The sequence below is a fragment of the Myotis nattereri genome, assembly GCF_964212035.1.
Source record: "Myotis nattereri genome assembly, chromosome: 15".
In the NCBI taxonomy this organism is placed as follows: Eukaryota; Metazoa; Chordata; class Mammalia; order Chiroptera; family Vespertilionidae; genus Myotis; species Myotis nattereri.
Window position 1 is genome coordinate 56,995,012 of NC_138090.1, and position 18,528 is coordinate 57,013,539.

The following is an 18,528-nucleotide window of genomic DNA, read 5'->3' on the forward strand; positions in this document are numbered from 1 at the left end:
GATGGTCTTCACTTACATGAACCAAGGACTCTTTTTTTTTTAAACATCTAGTGGCACTTTATTTATTTATTTATTTATTTATTTATGTATTTATTTATTTATTTATTATTGATCGATTGATTGGTTGATTTTAGAGAGGAAGGGAGAAAGATAGGAACGTCAATGATGAGAGAGACCCATTGATTGGCTGCCTCCTGCATGCCCCCCACTGAGGACCGAGTCCGCAACCCAGGCACGTGCCCCTGGCCAGAATCGAACCTGGGACCCCTCAGTCCGCAGGCCAACATTCTGCTCACTTAGCAACACCGGCCAGGGCAAGGGCTCTTCTTGTGAGACCCTTTTTTAGTTGTTTGTAATATTCGCTTCCCTGAGCGTTATTGTGTGCTGAGTTGCTCTGGGCCAGTGCTGGCTGCTCACCTCTGTTGTCTTTCATTAATATTCAGAATATTTAGGTTTTACGTACGTGTTCAGTAGAAGGGGACGGGAGAACCCTTGTGTATTTCACAGGGTGAACATGCGGGATGGTCTCAGAGGAGGCCGGGGCCTGTTGAGTTGCATCTGGGGGGAGCTATGACACAAGCGCAGTGTTTAGGTCATTCCAAGAACCTGCTCATTTCCAACAGTGTTTTGGTGCAAGTGCCATTTCTACCTTTTCCCCCACATACTGGACACTGTGCTGACTTGTCATCTCTTGTGTGACTTCCTGGGTTTTGGCTACCTTAATCTTTGTGGCCTTTTCCCATCACCTGTTCCTCTGCGCTGCTTCCTCTGCCGTATTCTCCAACATGGACCTGCACAGTCATGTTATGAGGTGCACATGCATGCGTAAGTCGTCCTCAAACACCAGCTACTCATTTATTGAATTTTTCTTGAAATAAGATGTAACCAATGTTCAGCATAGCTTGCCTACGTCACCAGCAGAGAGGCCCTGCTCAATGCTATTAGCCGAAGAATGAACGGGGGATCCTGCTTCTCTTACATGTGGTGCTTGCCATGCTTGTGTCATATTTCGTTTTAGGTCTTCCTTGTTTTTGTTTTTCCATGACCAAGTGGGATTTATTCAGGGGATGCAAGGCTGCTACAATATTCACAAATCAATACATGTGATAAATGGCATAAATAAAAGGAATGATAAAAATCACACAAACCCATCATTATACACAGAAAAAGCATTCAACCAAATCCAAATCCAGCACCCATTTTTGGTAAAAACTCTCAGTAAAGTGCAAGTAGAGGCTTCATACCACAACACAATAAAGACCATATATGACAAACCTACAACCAACATCATACTCAATGATCAAAAACTAAAAGTCTTTCCCTTAAAAGCAGGAACAAGACAGGGAAGCCCACTTTACCACTCCTATTCCACATAGTACTGGACGTTCTAGCCACAGTGATCAGACAAGTATAAAAAAAAATCAGTGGCGCCGAAACCGGTTTGGCTCAGCGGATAGAGCGTCGGCCTGCGGACTCAAAGGTCCCAGGTTCAATTCCGGTCAAGGGCATGTACCTGGGTTGCGGGCACATCCCCAGTGGGGGATGTGCAGGAGGCAGCTGATCGATGTTTCTGACTCTCTATCTCTCTTCCTCTCTGTAAAAAATCAATAAAATATATTTAAAAAAAATCAATGGCATCCAAATCGGAAAGGAAGAAATAAAATTGTCATTCACAGAATACATGCTGTTGTACTTAGGAAAACATAAAGACTCCACCAAAAAACCAAGAGAATTAATAAATGAATTCAGAAAATTAGCAGTATGCAAAATCAACAGCTAGAAATCAATGGCATATTTCTACACCAACGGTGAACTCTCATAAAGAGAAATTTAAAAAACAATCCCATTTCCCAATGCTATGAAACAAATAAGATACCTGGGAATAAACTTAGCCAAGAAGGAAAAAAACCTTATACTTAGAAAACTACAGGCCATTGAAAAAGAAATACAGGAAAATACGAACACGTGGAAACATATACTGTGTTCATGGATTGGGCTTCCTTGTTTTTGATCTTAAGTGGTCCAGAGCTTCATAGCAGCATTTTCCTTTCATCCAGTTGCATGAAGCCAGCGTGTTATGTGCAACACACTTTTGTGATGGAACTTCTCCTGTCACCACAGTCAGCATTCATTTTCTCATTATTTCTCTCTCTTCAGGTTGTTGGCATAAAACGGATGATGTGGAGGCCTGTTCAGAGCAGAGTGTATCTGTACAAGGGGAGTCACAGGATAGTGCTTCTAAGACAGCTCCAGCAACCCAGAGGACCCATCTGTGTAAGCGGTGTGTCTCAGTGTTAAAAGACATTCTGCACCTGACTGAGTCACAGGCAGCAGACTTTGAGCAGAAAGCCTTCTTCAGTGACACATGTGTGAGAGACTTCTGTTTCAGTGCAAACCCTCGCCAGCAACAGAGGGAAGCCAGTGGAGAGAAGCCCTGGAAAGAAGCTGTGGACAGGGCCTTGTCTGTGACCAGGTGCAGCTTCTATTTATCAGGGCTGCCTTCATCCAGGAGGGAGGTTGGGGAAGACTTGCCAGCCATCTCAGAGCTTCTCCAGCCCCAGGACCCTCTCGACACTGAGGAGCCAAACAGTGGCAGTGAGATTTCCCTGAAACTTCTCAGTGGAAAAGGTCATAACCAGTGGGGTCAATATGAAGATCCTGCCAGCCACAACCAGAAAGTTGTTCAACAGAGCGTCTGCAAGGGAGAAGTGAATTATGCATGGAAGAAATCTGGAGAAATTTTTAGAGGAATCTCTAGCCTCATTCGATATAGGAAAGTTCACAGTGGAGAAAAGCCATATGAGTGTAGTGAGTGTGGGAAGTCATTCGGGTATATCTCTGTTCTTAATCAGCACCAGAGAGTTCACACTGGGGAAAAGCCATATGAATGTACTGATTGTGGGAAGACTTTCAGTCATAGGTACAAACTCACTCAACACCAGAGAGTTCACACTGGGGAAAAGCCATATGAGTGTACTGATTGTGGCAAGACTTTCAGTCATAGGTACAACCTCACTGTACACCAGAGAGTTCACACTGGAGAAAAACCTTATGAGTGCAGTGAATGTGGGAAATCTTTTAGATGCCAGGGTCACCTTTTTACCCACAGGAGAATTCACACTGGAGAAAAACCTTATGAGTGTAGTGAATGTGGGCACTCCTTCAGACGAAGGGACGCCCTCACTGGACACCAAAAAATTCACACTGGAGAAAAACCTTATGAATGCAGTGAATGTGGGAAATCTTTTAGCCGAAAATCTCACCTCCTTAGACACCTGAATGTTCACAATTGAGAAAAGCTTTAAATGTGCACCAAGTACTTTCTTTTTCTCTTTGACAATAACAACACTGAAGGGGTCTCCTTGATACACAGTTAATGGAATATAAACCCCTTTTATCACAACATACACTCCCCTAGGTTCCTCATAAAATTTCAAGTACAAGTGATGCTTTAAATACCTGCGTGACACTTGCTAAGCTGCTCGGGCCTACTACCCAATTGAAATCACTAGGAGTATTTCTGGCTGAGGCGACTTCACCTCCACCACCTGGCTCACCTGAACAGGGTGCATCAGTCACAACCCCTGCACGGTCAGGAAAAAGGAATTCTGTGTTCTCACCTCTTCCTGAGCAAACTGATTACTCCAAGCTTGTGGCAGGATCTTCATTCCTTTCTAACTAGGAAATGGAGTTGATTGAGGGTTCATCCAGTGCACCCATCCTCAGCTAAGAAGAGGTACCTCTCTCAGAGACATAGTGGCTCTCACCTTATGCTGTGATGAACTGTTTCAGGTTCCCATTCACCAACCTGCAAACCCATGGAATTTTCGAACACGTCTCTGGTTTATGATCTTTTTGTCTAGGTGCTTATACTCATGTACTAGTACCTTTCATTTTGTTGGTCCTATGCATCGCCTGGATTGATTTGAAAGCACACTTGGGATCTGTCCGCATGTACAGGGGAACAGACATTGTGGGAATCCCCAACCTGCTGTGCTTCCGAAGGCAAAGCGTGGAGTCAGAAAATCACTTTGTCCCGTATTCACTTGTAATGCAGTGCTGCCCAAGACCTGGAAAGAAAGCCGGCATGACTTGGTGGTTCTCATTTGCAGCCTGGTGCCTGAGGTCATCCTGAAGATGGGGGTGGTGGGCTTTGTTGTGCTTCTGTGGACAATGTGAATTATATTCTCTGTTCACAGTGTGTATTACATGCTGTCAAGGTGCCCTGTGCCGTTCTGAATGACATTTCATAGGCTGGTGTTGCTTGTGTTGAGACTCTGAGGGTTGGTTGAACTACAACTGGGCCAGAAACCCTGTGTTCATAGTGAGTGGGAAAGAGTGCAGTGAATTAAGTGAATCGCGCCTCTTCTGAACGTTACCCACAAATGACCAAGGACGTGTGACCTGTGTGGTCATTGTGGACAGGCGTCCTCAGTTCCTCCATCACTGTTTCCTGTGGCTAACGTCATTTTTATAGAAAATAATCTAAAGGGTCTGTGTCCGCTGCTGGCCTCTCTAAGGTGTTCGCCTCAAGGTTTGCTCAACAGACAAGACCTCAAAGCTAGAGGAAGGGTAATCCTGTATTCAGTCCCAGGATGTGACATTTGTGACCCAGTCAGCATTCCTGTTGATTATGATGGCCGTAGTCTTCACTGCTTTCCAATGTTTGCTGCCACTGAGGCATGGCTGATCCTCCCCGGAAATTAGAAAAGAGATGGTAGAGCCCATATTGGGTTGTCATTTTAATTTTCTAACAAGACAGGGATATCTAGGACTTTTTTTTGAAGCACAATTTCGGTGTTTTTTTAGATTATTTTCAACTGACATGCAACAAAATGCACTTGTCTAATGTGTACTGTTTGGTGAGCTGGGACATAGGGATCAAGGTCTTAAACGGTCACAAGTGACATAAACTTATCTCTCACCCATATACAGGTAAAGGCAAACCAGGCTTACAGATGTGAATATGCAAAACACAGAGTTGACTCTCTATTTTTCTAAATAAGTATTTTACATATTTAAAAATATTTTTATTGACTTTTCGAAAAGAGAGGGAGAGAGAGAGAGAGCGAGAGAGAGAGAGAGAGAGAGAGAGAGAGAAATGGTGAGATTAGAAAGAAACATCAAACAGCTGCCTCCTACACGTCACCTACAGGGCATCCAGGCAGTCATGTGCCTTGAGCTGGAATGGAACTAGTGAGCTTGGAGGGCAACGGATGGTGCTCAAACACCTGACGCTCACTGGCAGGGTAGAGATTATTCTTGGTTTTTTAATTTTTAAATTATTGTGGTAATTTCCATGCCAACAGCTCTACACCTACTTGAGCCACACCCTGTATTTACCTCCTGCCCTTTTGTAATCTCTCCTCTGCCTTCCCCAGCTCTAATGCAGTCATTGATTTTCCTTCCTTTATAAGATTAGTTCATATTTTCCATAATTCCATAAGCACTATAAGGGGTACACAAATATTGCTTTCCTTCATGCTACACAGTTATCTTGAGATTCAACATGAATGCTGATGTGAATAATTGATAATTTTTTATTGCTGAGTCATATTGTGTTCTGCAAATAACCACTTTATCTGTTGATCTGTCAATGTTTTTAGTTATTTCCAGGTTTGGGATATTAAAAATAAATCTGCTGGGAATATTGCCTTCAGTTATTTATATAGAGGTATGTTTTACTTATCAAACTGATGCAGTGTAGGTGAATGTTTTACCTGTTAGTATATGCAGAACTGTGTTCTAAAATGGTCATTCCCTTTGCCTTTCCACCCACCCACAGTAATGAGATCTCTAGTTTTTCCACAACCCTGCCAGCACATGCGATGTTTAATCTTTTTAATAATAGGCCAAGAAATGAGTATAGTGTTAACTTGCTTTGTTTTAATTCCATTTCCCTAATAAATTTTTATGGTGAACGTTTTTTCAAGCTTTATTTACACTGTGTTTGTCTCCTTTGTTGAAATGTCTGGTCAGAATCTTTTGCCAATTTTTTAAATGAATTTATTATTTTAACTAGTAAGTTAGTGCAGCATCTAAGATATATTTATTCATTTCACTCAATCCTCAATGACTCAACTGAAATCGTTGCAATGTAAAACTATATATATTTTATTTTAAAAAATATTTTTTTATTGATTTTAGAGAGGAAGGGAGATGGATAGAAAGATAGAAATATCAATGCTGAGAGAGAATCTTTGACCGGTTACCTCCTGATCACCCCTAATTGGGATTAAACCCACAAACCAGGCATGTGCCCTTGCTTGGAATTGAACCCAGGACCCTTCAGTCCCCAGGTCAACACTCTGTCCACTGAGTCAAACCACCTAGGCTTCAACCCCTTAATTTTTTAAAATAAATAAATAAATAAATAAATACATACATATATATATATATATATATATATATATATATATTCTTTTAAAATATATTTTATTAACTTTTTACAGAGAGGAAGATACATCAATGAGAGAGAAACATCGATTAGCTGCTTCCTGCACACCTCCTCATGGGGATGTGCCCACAACCAAGGTACATGCCCTTCACCGGAATCGAACCTGGGACCTTTCAGTCCGCGGGCCGACGCTCTATCCACTGAGACAAACCTGTTAGAGCTAAATATATTTTTATTGATTTCAGAGAGAAAGGAAGAGGGACAGAGAGACACAGAGAGAGAAACATCAATGATGAGAGAGAATCGTTGTTAAGCTGCCTCTTGCACGTCCCCTACTGGGTATTGAGCCCACAACCTGTGCATGTGCCCTTGACCGGAATCAAACCTGGGACCCCTCAGTCCACATGCTGATGCTCTATCCAGTGAGCCAAACCAGCTAGGGCCCCTTAATTCTTTTTGAAAATTGTCATCCTCATCTGAGGATATTGCTTTAGAGAGAGAGGAAGGGAGGGCACAGACAAAAAAAGGAACATCATGTGAGAGGAAACATGGTCTGGTTGCCTTCCATAAATGCCGGACAGCAGATCAAATATGCACCCTAAATCTGTGCCCTCACTAGGAACCCAACATTCCTTTTGATTGAAGTGGGAGAATGAAATGAAGCTGCAACAGATTGAGCCGCCTGGCCAGGGAGCACCTGAAATCTTCCCGTTTCCTTCAAGAGCGTGAGTTAGTATGACTCAGCATTTGGGGGAGTGTTTGTTTTGCATGTTGCCTGTTGGTTGTATGTGTGAATTAGCAGTCCTTTTGGGTGTTCCTGATGTGTGTATTGTGTTCTCTTTGTGTCTGTGTTCTATGTCCGTGTATGTATGTCTGCTGTGGGGTGTGTGTGTGTGTGTGTGTGTGTGTGTGTGCATCATTCCGGGATTCTGGGCTCTGATCATCTCCCCGGGAGTGCGTGGCCAACCAGGACACTGGGGCCAGTAGGCAGAATTGGGTCCTGAGATCTCTTCACTGTGGATGGAGGGAAATATGGAGGAACCGCATTTAGCACAGGTTCCTGCACAGAAACCACAGGGTCACCACTGATGTTACCGGCAGCATTTTCACCATCAGCCCCACCTGATGGAGCCCTCACCTGGACAACACAAAAGATTCAGGGCCTTGGAGGCAGGGTTGGGATTGATATTCATGTAAAAGCATGTGGATGCTGGAGGCTTCCAGCCTGTGCCCTTCCCAGTCAACCCTCTCAACTTGTGAGTCTTCACCTCCACCCGAGTGTGTGACCCGAGGCAGCCAGGGGTTTACCCAGGTCACACACAGAAGTGGGTTCTGAGTTTGCTGCCAATGCCATCTGCCCAAACTCCATTTCTGAGGTTCACTGCTTTGGAACTTGTCAGGATGGTTTATGGCAGTGGTTCAAAACCTGTTGGTTGCGACCCTTTGACGGTCGAACGACCCTTTCACAGGGTTCGCTTAAGATCATCCTGCATATCAGATATTTACATGACGATTCATAACAGTAGCAACATTACAGTTATGAAGTAGTAACGAAAATAATTTTATGGTTGGAGTCACACAACATGAGGAACTGTATTTAAAGGGCCAGAAGGATGGGAACGAGTGGATTAGGGCAACCAGGGGACAAAGTCCACCTGGATGAGGAGACAGGGACCCATCCTGACAGACTTCCACTGTCATTTCCTACCCATCCCCACCCCTCTCCTTGGCCCTGCACAGTCCCCGACATGAGGCGGGCACCACGTGGTCATGTTAATGGGGCCCATCGAGTAAGTATGTCAGGTTCTCCTCCTGACCACCTGAGTGTGACTTCAGCCTGTGATGAGCTCTGACCAATGAAATGTGCTGGGAGTGAAGCCTGTCACCTCTAACAGAAGAGTCTGGAAACACGGAGACTGGCCACCCCCTAGGTCCATCTCTGATAACACCCAGCAGTACCTACATGGGTGGCCTCTCCTTTATCCTGGTCTCAGGATAACACGGGTTCACATGGGGTATGAACAAGAAAGATACCTTCCTTAATAAAAGTTACTAAAACTTCGGGACTGTTTGTTACCCATAATAAAATCTAGCTGGTCCTAATGGATATGCATCTCCTATTCTCCCCTCTAGTGGGGAGCAGAGCCTAACATTAGAAACCAGAGCTGTGTTATTAGAGACACATGCGTTTGACTTCCAGCCCTGCCTTTATTAACTCTACAATCAGGCAATTTACCTCGGGTCTCTGTGTCTGGATTTCATCTCGATAAAGTAGATGCTAAAACGATCTCAAGCTGTGGAGAGGACTGAGTGAAATAATAGTAATGCAGGTAAAGCATTGAATCCAGGGCCTGGCACCTGTAGTGAACATTCAGTAACTGTTAGCTCCATAGCTGCACACTGTGTGCTGCCTGCAGATGTGCAGAAAATGTAGGGAATGTCTATGTGTTTTCCTCTGTGTCCTTTCAAATATTGCTTTTAAGCGAATAGGATAGAATTATATATATTTTCTCATAGCCTTATTTTATCTTAATAATGTGCTATTTCTGTGTTAAAAATCAAACCTCTGGCCCTAACCGGTTTGGCTGAGTGGATAGAGCGTTGGCCTGTGGACTGGAAGGTCCCAGGTTTAAACCCGGTCAGGGGCATGTACCTGGGTTGCAGGCTAATCCTAGTAAGGGGTGTGCAGGAGGCAGCTGATCCATGTTTCTCTCTCATCAATGTTTCAAACTCTCTATCTCTCTTACTTCCTCTCTGAAAAAAATTAATAAAATATATTTTTTAAAAAGTCATAATAAAATAAAAACTCTGAGGGCTGGAGTGGTTCCATTGTTTGAGTGTCCTCCCACATACAGGAAGGTTGCAATTCCTGGTGAGGCCACAAGACAGGTTCCTGTCTGGATGCCCAGATGGTGGGTAAGGGAGGGCATGAGGCAATCCACCTGAGTTTTTCTCTCTACCTTTCATTTTCTCTCTCTAAAAATAAAAAAGTAACTATATATCGATTTAGATTTGTGGTCTTCAGGAATAATTGACATAATAATTTTTACCTCAGGGAGCATTCTGAGCTTCACGGAGTCTGAAATAATATCTCCAAATAAGGGCTCAGTTGCAGACAACACTCCCCATAACTCCGCCACCAGCCACCAAAACCTAAGGGTGTCATTTCCCACAGCCATTCGGGCGCCCCAACACCAATATTCCCAATGGCCAGCCAGTGACTGGGATCCTGATGCCACCTGTGCGGCCTGGAAAGTGCCTTACCCAAAGGGCAATGCGCCTAATGATGGCTGCGTTTAGCCAATGAAAGCCCAGGAGAGGCGCATGGGCCTGGTGCTCATTGGTTTGGGCGTGACTCCCAGATTAGTCCTCCAGGTGGTCATTTTCACCTCCTCGTTCTATCGACTTAGTTAGAGCTCCCAGCGGGCAGCATCAGGACTAGGACAGGCCGTCAGAGGCAGCGTCCAGCTGTGCAGGGGGTGTCTGAGGCTTGTTGACCGGCAGCAGGCGGGATTGAGGTCTCCATGCTTCCCAGGCTCCTCTCTGCTTCCTGAGGTCAACTCAGCCTCACCCCGCTTACCCTCCACCTACCACGCTGTCAGGCCCTGCAGCTCGCGTCCCAGCACCCAGAACAGTGAGCAGCTTGTAGGTGACACAGCAGGTGACGGGGTGTAAGAGGGTGACGGGCTGCAGTGCCGCTCAGTCAGGCCGTGGGGGTGAGGCTGAGCCGTGAGGACTCGGGAAACCCAGGCCTGTTTGTGTTTAAAGGCAAAAAAGACGATGAGGCAGAGTTCTGTGTGAGGAGTTTCACTTTCATCCTCAGGACGCTGGGGCCACGGGTGGGTGTGAGCAGCAGAGGGACGCTGTCTGAGGCAGGGTTCCAAACATTTCCCCAAACTGCTGATAAGAATCACACCTTAAAGGGGAGAGGAGAGCAGTTAGGGGTGGGAAGGAGGAGTCCTTTGAAAGATAAGGAACTTGACAAGAGTGTGCACTGAGGACCGAGCCCTGGAGGAATGCAAGCATCACCCAGCACCAGGGCTGGGCCAGGGCTCTGAGCAGCCTGAGTCCCTGGGTCCTGGGGTGGGGGACAGCCCTCAACAGACCTTTAGTTCCCACACGTTCCTGCAGTTGCAGAGCCTCTTAGGGGTCTGGGTTGTGGAGCTGATTTCAGGGCCTCACACTCCTGTGGCCTCTGACGTCATGGTGTCCTGGGGCTGTCCCTCCCCTCTTCCTGCCCTGGACCTGCAGATACTCAGTCCAGAATCCTAAGTCCATGACTAAGGTTGTATGAAGTGGTCCATGTTTTTCTGGAAAACAGTGGAATGAGATGTGTGAGGTCATTCCAGGCCCAGGTTTCACATGTGGTCGAGGCTCAGAGTGAAGACAGCTGGTTCAGGAACCTGCAGGAATGCTTTTCTCTTTGAGTACAACAGGTAAGAATGGGAGCAGAGTCAGGTGTAGAGAAGCTTTGTGACAACAAGGTTGTCTGTTCTGCAGGTGATAGGGGCAATGGGAGATTTGGAGCAGCGGAGGCAGGTGATCTGACTCAGGTCTCATTAGATGCCCTGTGGCTGCAGCATGGAGAGCAATATGGGTGAGAGGGAGGTGATGTGATCATCTGGGACAGTGGTTGGCAAACTCCTTAGTCAACAGAGCCAAATATCAACAGTACAACGATTGAAATATCTTTTTTTTATTGCTTAAAGTATTATAAAGGATATTACATATGTGTCCTTTCCCCCCCCCCCCCCCCCCTTGACAATCCCCTGGTCTCCCCAACCCTCCAGTGTCTTATGTCCATTGGTTATGAAATATCTTTTGAGAGTCAAATTTTTTAAACTTAACTACATAGTTAGGTACATTGTTATTAACTTAAGGAGTATACTCCTAAAGGGGCCTTTATCAAAAAACGTCCTCAGTCTGACTGAGGTACATTCGCTGAGGTCAACCCCTTCCAAACTCTCCCATCCTCAACTCGCGCATGAATCATGCGCCTCCCCCGTGCTGCATATCCCTTTGCCCCCCTGCCTGCGCCGTGTCTCCCATCACCCATCCAACTGACACCCCCACTTTTTCTAACACCAATTCTCCAAATAGATTCGCCCAAGGGGAAAACCGACTTCTGCACATGGGCCACGAAGTTTCAATCACACTGTACATGGGCGCCTGCATGTGGTATTTTGTGTAAGAGCCACACTCAAGGGGCCAAAGAGAGCAGGAGGCTCGCAAGCCGTGGTTTGCCCACCACTGGTCTGGGAGAGTGTGATGGTAACTGGCCCCTGATGGTGGCGATGGAGATGGAAGACACAGTTGGATCTGGGATTGGTATTTTAGGCATGACCACCTGGATTTTCTAATTTTGAAATTGAGAGAGAGAGAGAGAGAGAGAGAGAGAGAGAGAGAGGGAGATAAGAGTCTGAGGTGATATGAAGGTCTGTATTTTGCATCTGAGGATATGGAAGCACCATCATCTGAAATAAAGACATTCATAGTGGGAAGGTTCATGTTCATTGCAGATAAAAACAAACAAACACTTATTTTGGCCTTTTAGGGTATGAGATATTTCAGAGAGCAGTTAAAGAGCATCTGGAACTCAGAGGAGTTGTTCAAGACGAAGACTACTCAAAAGGAGTGAAGACCGTCTGGACTAGAGAGGAGTTGTAGATCATCATTTTATTTTAATTTGAGGCCCTAGGTCCATGGAAACAAGGTGAGATTGGGGCTGCTGCATATTTACTTATTAAACACTCACCAGGAATATTCTGGGAGCCTTGGTGTGGCCTGGGGTGTTGGACTCAGTCCGGTTGATTTGCTTAGGGGCATGAGTGGCCATTTGTGAGACTCACTGGGCATGGGGTGAAGCATAGTAATCCCTCCTTTGGAAAACTGCTGTTTGAACTACTCTGTGATGCTTAGACAATCTCTTATACTGTAGGTCAACTCTGTTATTTATTTATTTTTTTTAATCAACTTACGTTTATTATATTAATATACAATTACAATTCTACCATATAAATATCTGGTAGAGCATTATGTCATCATATTATCTTTTTTTTTAATATTTTTTATTGATTAAGATATTACATATGTGTACCCTCTACCCCCCCTCTCCCCGCTCACCCCCTCACCCCCCCGTTGTCCGTGTCCATTGGTTAGGCCTATATGCTTGCATATAAGTCCTTTGGTTGATCTTTCCCCCTTGCCCCCACCCTCCCCTACCTTCCCTCCAAGGCCCGACAGTCCAATCAATGCCTCTCCGTCTCTGGATCAGTCCTTGTTCATCAGTTTATGTTGTTCATTATATTCCACAAATAAGTGAGATCTTGTGGTATTTATCCGCTCTCTAGTTCCATCCATGCTGTGGCAAATGGTAAGAGTTCCTTTTTCTTCTTCCTCTTCTTAAAGAATACCTTTCAGCATTTCATATAATGCTGGTTTGGTGGTGATGAAGTCCTTTAGCTTTTTCTTATCCGTGAAGCTCTTTATCTGACCTTCCATTCTGAATGATAGCTTTGCTGGATAAAGTAATCTTGGTTGCAGGTTCTTGCTATTCATCTCTTTGAATATTTCTTGCCACTCCCTTCTGGCCTGCATGGTTTCTGTTGAGAAATCAGCTGACAGTCGGATGGGTACTCCCTTGTAGGTAACTGACTGTCTTTCTCTTGCTGCTTTTAAGATTCTCTCTTTATCTTTTGCTCTTGGCATTTTAATTATGATGTGTCTTGGTGTGGTCCTCTTTGGATTCCTTTTGTTTGGGGTTCTCTGCGCTTCCTGGACTTGTAAGTCCATTTCTTTCACCAGGTGGGGGAAGTTTTCTGTCATTATTTCTTCAAAAAGGTTTTCAATATCTTGCCCTCTCTCTCCTTCTGGTACCCCTATAATTCTGATGTTGGTACGCTTGAAGTTGTCCCAGAGGTTCCTTACACTATCTTCATATTTTTTGAATCTCTTTTCTTTTTTCTTTTTCGGTTGGGTATTTTTTGTTTCTTTGCATTTCAAATCTTTGACTTGATTCTTGGGATCCTCTTGTCTGCTGTTGGAGCTCTGTAAAGTATTCTTTATTTCAGTCAGTGTATGCATAATTTCTAATTGGTCCTTTTTCATGACCTCCATGGTCTCACCATACTCCTTGAGGGATTCATTAAATTTATCGGCGGTTTCCATAAAATTCTTGACAAACCTTATAAACGTGGCCTTGAACTCTATATCCAGTCGTCTGGCCTCCTCTGTTTCTGCCAATTGTGACCTGTTTCTCTGTCTCCGCATTTTGGCTGCTTCCCTGTGTTGATAGAGTGGCCTGCGCGCCAGGTGTCCTGTAGGGCCCAGTGGCTCAGCCTCCCCAGTTACCTGGGGTGGACACTCTTGGTGCACTCTTGGTGCCTCGCTAGTTGTAGGATCACTGGGAGGAATTGACCTCCAGGCCAATTGGCTGTGGGAAGCAGCTGTGTCTGAAGTGGGAGAATGGACCCCCTCTGACCACTGGGTACAGTGGCTCCTGGATCTAAGGAGGTGCTAATTCAGCCCCTGCCTGAGGCCACACAGCAGGAACTACGAAGAGGCTCAGCTGTGAAGCAATGCAAGCCGCTGCGGGGCCTTGGGCCTTCTCTTGGAAGTTCCGGGTCTGGCTGGCCCGGCTGCAGTTAGGTAATTATCAGGTTGCAAAGTTCTGGGGCATTCACATGCAAAAGCCTCTGCCGCAGCCCGGGTGGGGCGGGGTCTCAGGGAGTCAGAAAGAAGCAATGGCTGATTCTCCGCGCCCGGAGTCGCGCGTCTCAGTGTCCCGGCAATGGCTGCAAGCACCTCCGAGGGAAATCTGCCCCCAAGTTCGCCCGCTGCTGCCTGAGAGAGCAGCCTCTCCCCGTATGAGACCTGGGTCCCCAGAGACTTCCCGGAGCCGGAGATCAGAGCAGTCGGGAGCTTGTGATTCAAAAAGACAGCCGCGTCCTCAGGTGCCACCCCCTTTCCGCGCGCGCAAGCCGCCGCGTACCTCTGCACTCAGCCTCTGCAGCTCCTCTGGCTCTCAGCGTGCTTTTCTTTTCTTCTAGTTGTAGAAATTACACTCAGCCAGCCTTCCTGTTGTTTTGGACGATGTTTTCTCCGTCCTTTGGGATAATTTTCAATTGTTGTGTGGGGCGACTATTTCCCGGTGTTTATCTATACCGCCATCTTAGTTTCTCCCCAACTCTGTTATTTTTAGACTGTACAATAACTTTGCCTTTTGCTTGAAGAGAAAAGATAAAGTTAACTGTCTGACATTGCAAGCTAGGCATCTAACTGATACGGTGATATTGATGCCAGGTGCTTGTATAGATATGATACTCAAGGATACAGGTGTCTGTATAGATATGACAGGTGTTTGCTAGATATGATATGTACTGCAGGTTACAAGCTGTCTACCAAAATAACTGACACAAGGGCCTAAGAAAGATGTAAAAAGAGAATTATTCCTCCTTTGGGTGTTCAGAGTTTGACAGAAGTAATCTGCTCTGAACCTGCACACAATAGAGATGTCTCCTCACAGGCTCATTAAGGCATCTTGTCCAGCTCGCTGATTTTTGATACAACAGGGGTAGAAGGCCATCAGCCATGAGACCTGAGTAGTGAGGGCTGTGACTGGGAAGGGAGATCATGTGCAGCACTGGAGGAGGTGGGCTCTGGATATCTAAGATGTGATGTGGTTCTCACTAGGTGATGTTGAAGGAAAACACAGTTAGGGAGGGAGGCCTTTATAGCAGGGCTCAAGGCTGCCTCAATGAGTGTGAACTCTCAGAGTTGGTGTAGAACTTAATCCTCTTTGAACTTGCCAAGCCGTCACTACACCACACCTGCTGAGTAATGAGTAGGAAGTCAAGGAGGTGACTGTGGGGGCTGTGGGTGTGGGAGTGCAGGTGAGGGAGAGATGTGGGAGAAGGAGTGATGTGCCCTTGGAGAGGGAGTGTGAATTCATGGCCACAGGACACTGGATGTTGCAATGAGGGTGAATAAAGAGTGGCTCCATTTTTGGTGGTTACTGGCTGATATGATATATGATATGATATGATATGAGAAATTTTTGTGTAACTGTCTGAAAATTGGGGTGTTGTGACGAGACCTGCCAGGTCCAGAGCTTAGGTTACACATATATGCACACCTTCCAAGGGTTGTTGAAGGCTGACACATTGATCAATGTCAAGAAGATAGCATATATTGGTGTCACCTGGGCTTTCATGTTTGCAGTGGAATGGGGAAGGGAGATAGAAAGAGAGAGAAACACATTACAGAGGCTGTGAATTAGACATTTGGAAGAGAAGGTAAGTAGGAAATAAAGTGTTCTCGCCACGGCAAATTTGTGTTGCCTTTGAAGATGTGCCACTGGAAATGAAGCTGTGTGAGAGAATTATGGTTCAAAGAATTATGTTGAGCAGGTAGTGCTAGGTGATGACCTCAACATCATGGTACCAGAGTCAGAAGGGTGAAGCAGGAGGCCATGTTTTTTCATGTCTCTGAGGGAGGTTACGGGTGATAACAAGAGTATTGCCTGACAAAAGCGGTGATAAATCAGTCACATTTTCTTTATGGCCAACAACTCTCTGTTCCCTATGTTGATGACAAGGACTCTATTGACAAGAGGCAGTGTGACCTACATGTGAGGCCCAGAGCTCATGTATCTGCTCTCTGCTCAACTGCCTTTATTTTTGTGGGAAGAAACAGTATCAGTCGGAATATAAGGAGAGAGTGACTTTGATCGGCCCAAGGTCGGGTGTCTTGTCTGATGAAGTGTAGAGGGAGCAAATGGATGTGGAGGGTGGGAAGTATGAAGAACTTGAAATCCTAGGAGAAAAGCTAATCATGGATTGAACTGTCCCCCTTATGACAGAATATGAACTTTGAAGACGTGGCCATTGTCTTCTCTGAGAAGGAGTGGGGGCTCCTTGATGAGTCTCAGAGACTTCTCTACTGCAATGTGATGCTGAAAGTGTTTGCACTCGTCTCATCTGCTGGTAAGACCTTCACGTTTGTTCCAGTGTCCTGAGGTGATGTCTACTCTTCCTTTGATCTCCAAACGTAGCTCTCACAGCCACACCATGGCCTCTACTAATATCCCCCACTGTAGTTTCAAATGGGCTGTGGCTGTCTGGGGCGAGCTGTGTGGGGAGTCCTGAGCTCTGGATCCCCAAGCATCCCTTACACCCACTGCCTCAGAAAATGCAAGAAGTGTCTGGCAGTCAGGAGACTTGCAATGAGCCTAATGGGACCCACTTTGAACTTTCTCTTCGTGGGAAGGTGACTATGTCCTCATGGCTTCCACTTCTACACCATTCATCCAGGTAAGGCTCTGTGTGACAGCCTGTGCCAGGTTAGGGTCTTTACTTACATGAACCATAGCTCCACTTGTCACATCGTACCTCAATTTTTGTTTGTAATATTTTCTTCCATGAATACTATTGCCATCCGAATTTCTCTGGCTTTGTGCTGGCTGCTCACCTCCCTTGTGTTTCTTTAATACTCTGAATATTTAGATTGTATGTATTTATAGAGTAGAAGGTGCATAGAGAACCCTGTGTTCTCTCTCAGGATTAACTGGCAAGATGGTCTCTGAGGAGGCCTGATCCTACTGAGTAGAAACTGGGGGAAGGTGTCACATGAGGGCTTTTTTCAGATCACACCAGGAAATCGCTTGTGTCTAACCATATTTAGGTGCAGGTACATTTGTCCACACCTTATTTCTACATTTTCTTTACCGTTATTGACATTCTGATGACTGATCAGTTCATCTGTAACATCATGGCTTTTGGCTACCTTCACCTTCGTCACCTTTTTGCATCACCTGTCCTGGGCACTGCTCCCTGTGCAGTATTCTCCTTCATGGACCTGCACATGTGTTATGAGGTGCACATACATGCTTAAGTAGTCCCTGAACCCCTGCTACTGAATTTTACTTGTAATAAGACATAAGCACCATTCTGCACAGCTTGCCCATGTCACCAGCAGACAAGCCCTGCTAAACACTGTTAGCAGAAGAAGGAGCTGATGATCCTGCTTCGGTTCCACGTGGTGCTTGCCATGTTTGTGGCATATTCTTGGTGAGGCTTTCCTTTTTTGTGATGTTCAGAGTTCCAGAACTTCACTAGAACCTTTTCCAAATCCATCCAGCACATCTCTTGTTTTCAGACAATTGTATGGAATGCCTGTATGATGTGCAACATATTTTTGAAATGGAACTTCCCTCATCACTGTAATCAACGTACAGTTCCTCCTCATTTCTCTGTTTGCAGGTTGTTGGCATAACATGAATGATGAGGAGGCCTGTTCTGAGCAGAGTGAATCTGTACAAGGAGAGTCACAGGTCAGGGCGTCTAAGACAGAGCCAGCAACCCAGAGGACCCATGTGTGTAAGCGGTGTTTCCCTGTGTTCAAAGACATCCTGCACCTGACTGAGTCACAGGCAGCATACCTTGAGCAGAAAGCCTTCTTCAGTGACTCACGTATGAGAGACTTCTGTTTCAGTGCAAACCCTCGCCAGGAACAGAGGGAAGCCAGTGGAGAGAAGTCGTGGAAGGAAGTGGTGGACAGGGCCTCGTTTGTGACCAGGTGCAGCTTCTACTTACCAGGTATTCCCTTATCCAATAGGGAGGTTGGGGAAGACTTGCCAGCCACCTCAGAGCTTCTCCAGCCCCAGGCCCCTCTCGACACTGAGGAGCCACACAGTGGCAGTGATACTTCCCAGAAATTTCTTAGTGGAAAAGGTCATAACCAGTGGGGTCAATGTGGAAATCCTGCCAGCCACAACCAGAAAGTTGTTCAACAGAGCATCTGCAAGGGAGAAGTGAATTATGCATGTAACAAATCTGGAAAAATTTTTAGAGGAATCTCTAGCCTCATTCAACATAGGAAACTTCACAGTGGAGAAAAGCCGTATGAGTGTAGTGATGGTGGTAAGGCCTTTGGATATAAGACTAACCTCAATCAACACCACAGACTTCACATTGGAGAAAAGCCCTATGTGTGTAGTTACTGTGGGAAGTCATTCAGGTATATCTCTCTTCTTAATCAGCACCAGAGAGTTCACACTGGGGAAAAGCCATATGAGTGTACTCATTGTGGCAAGACTTTCAGTCATAGGTACAACCTCCCTGAACACCAGAGAG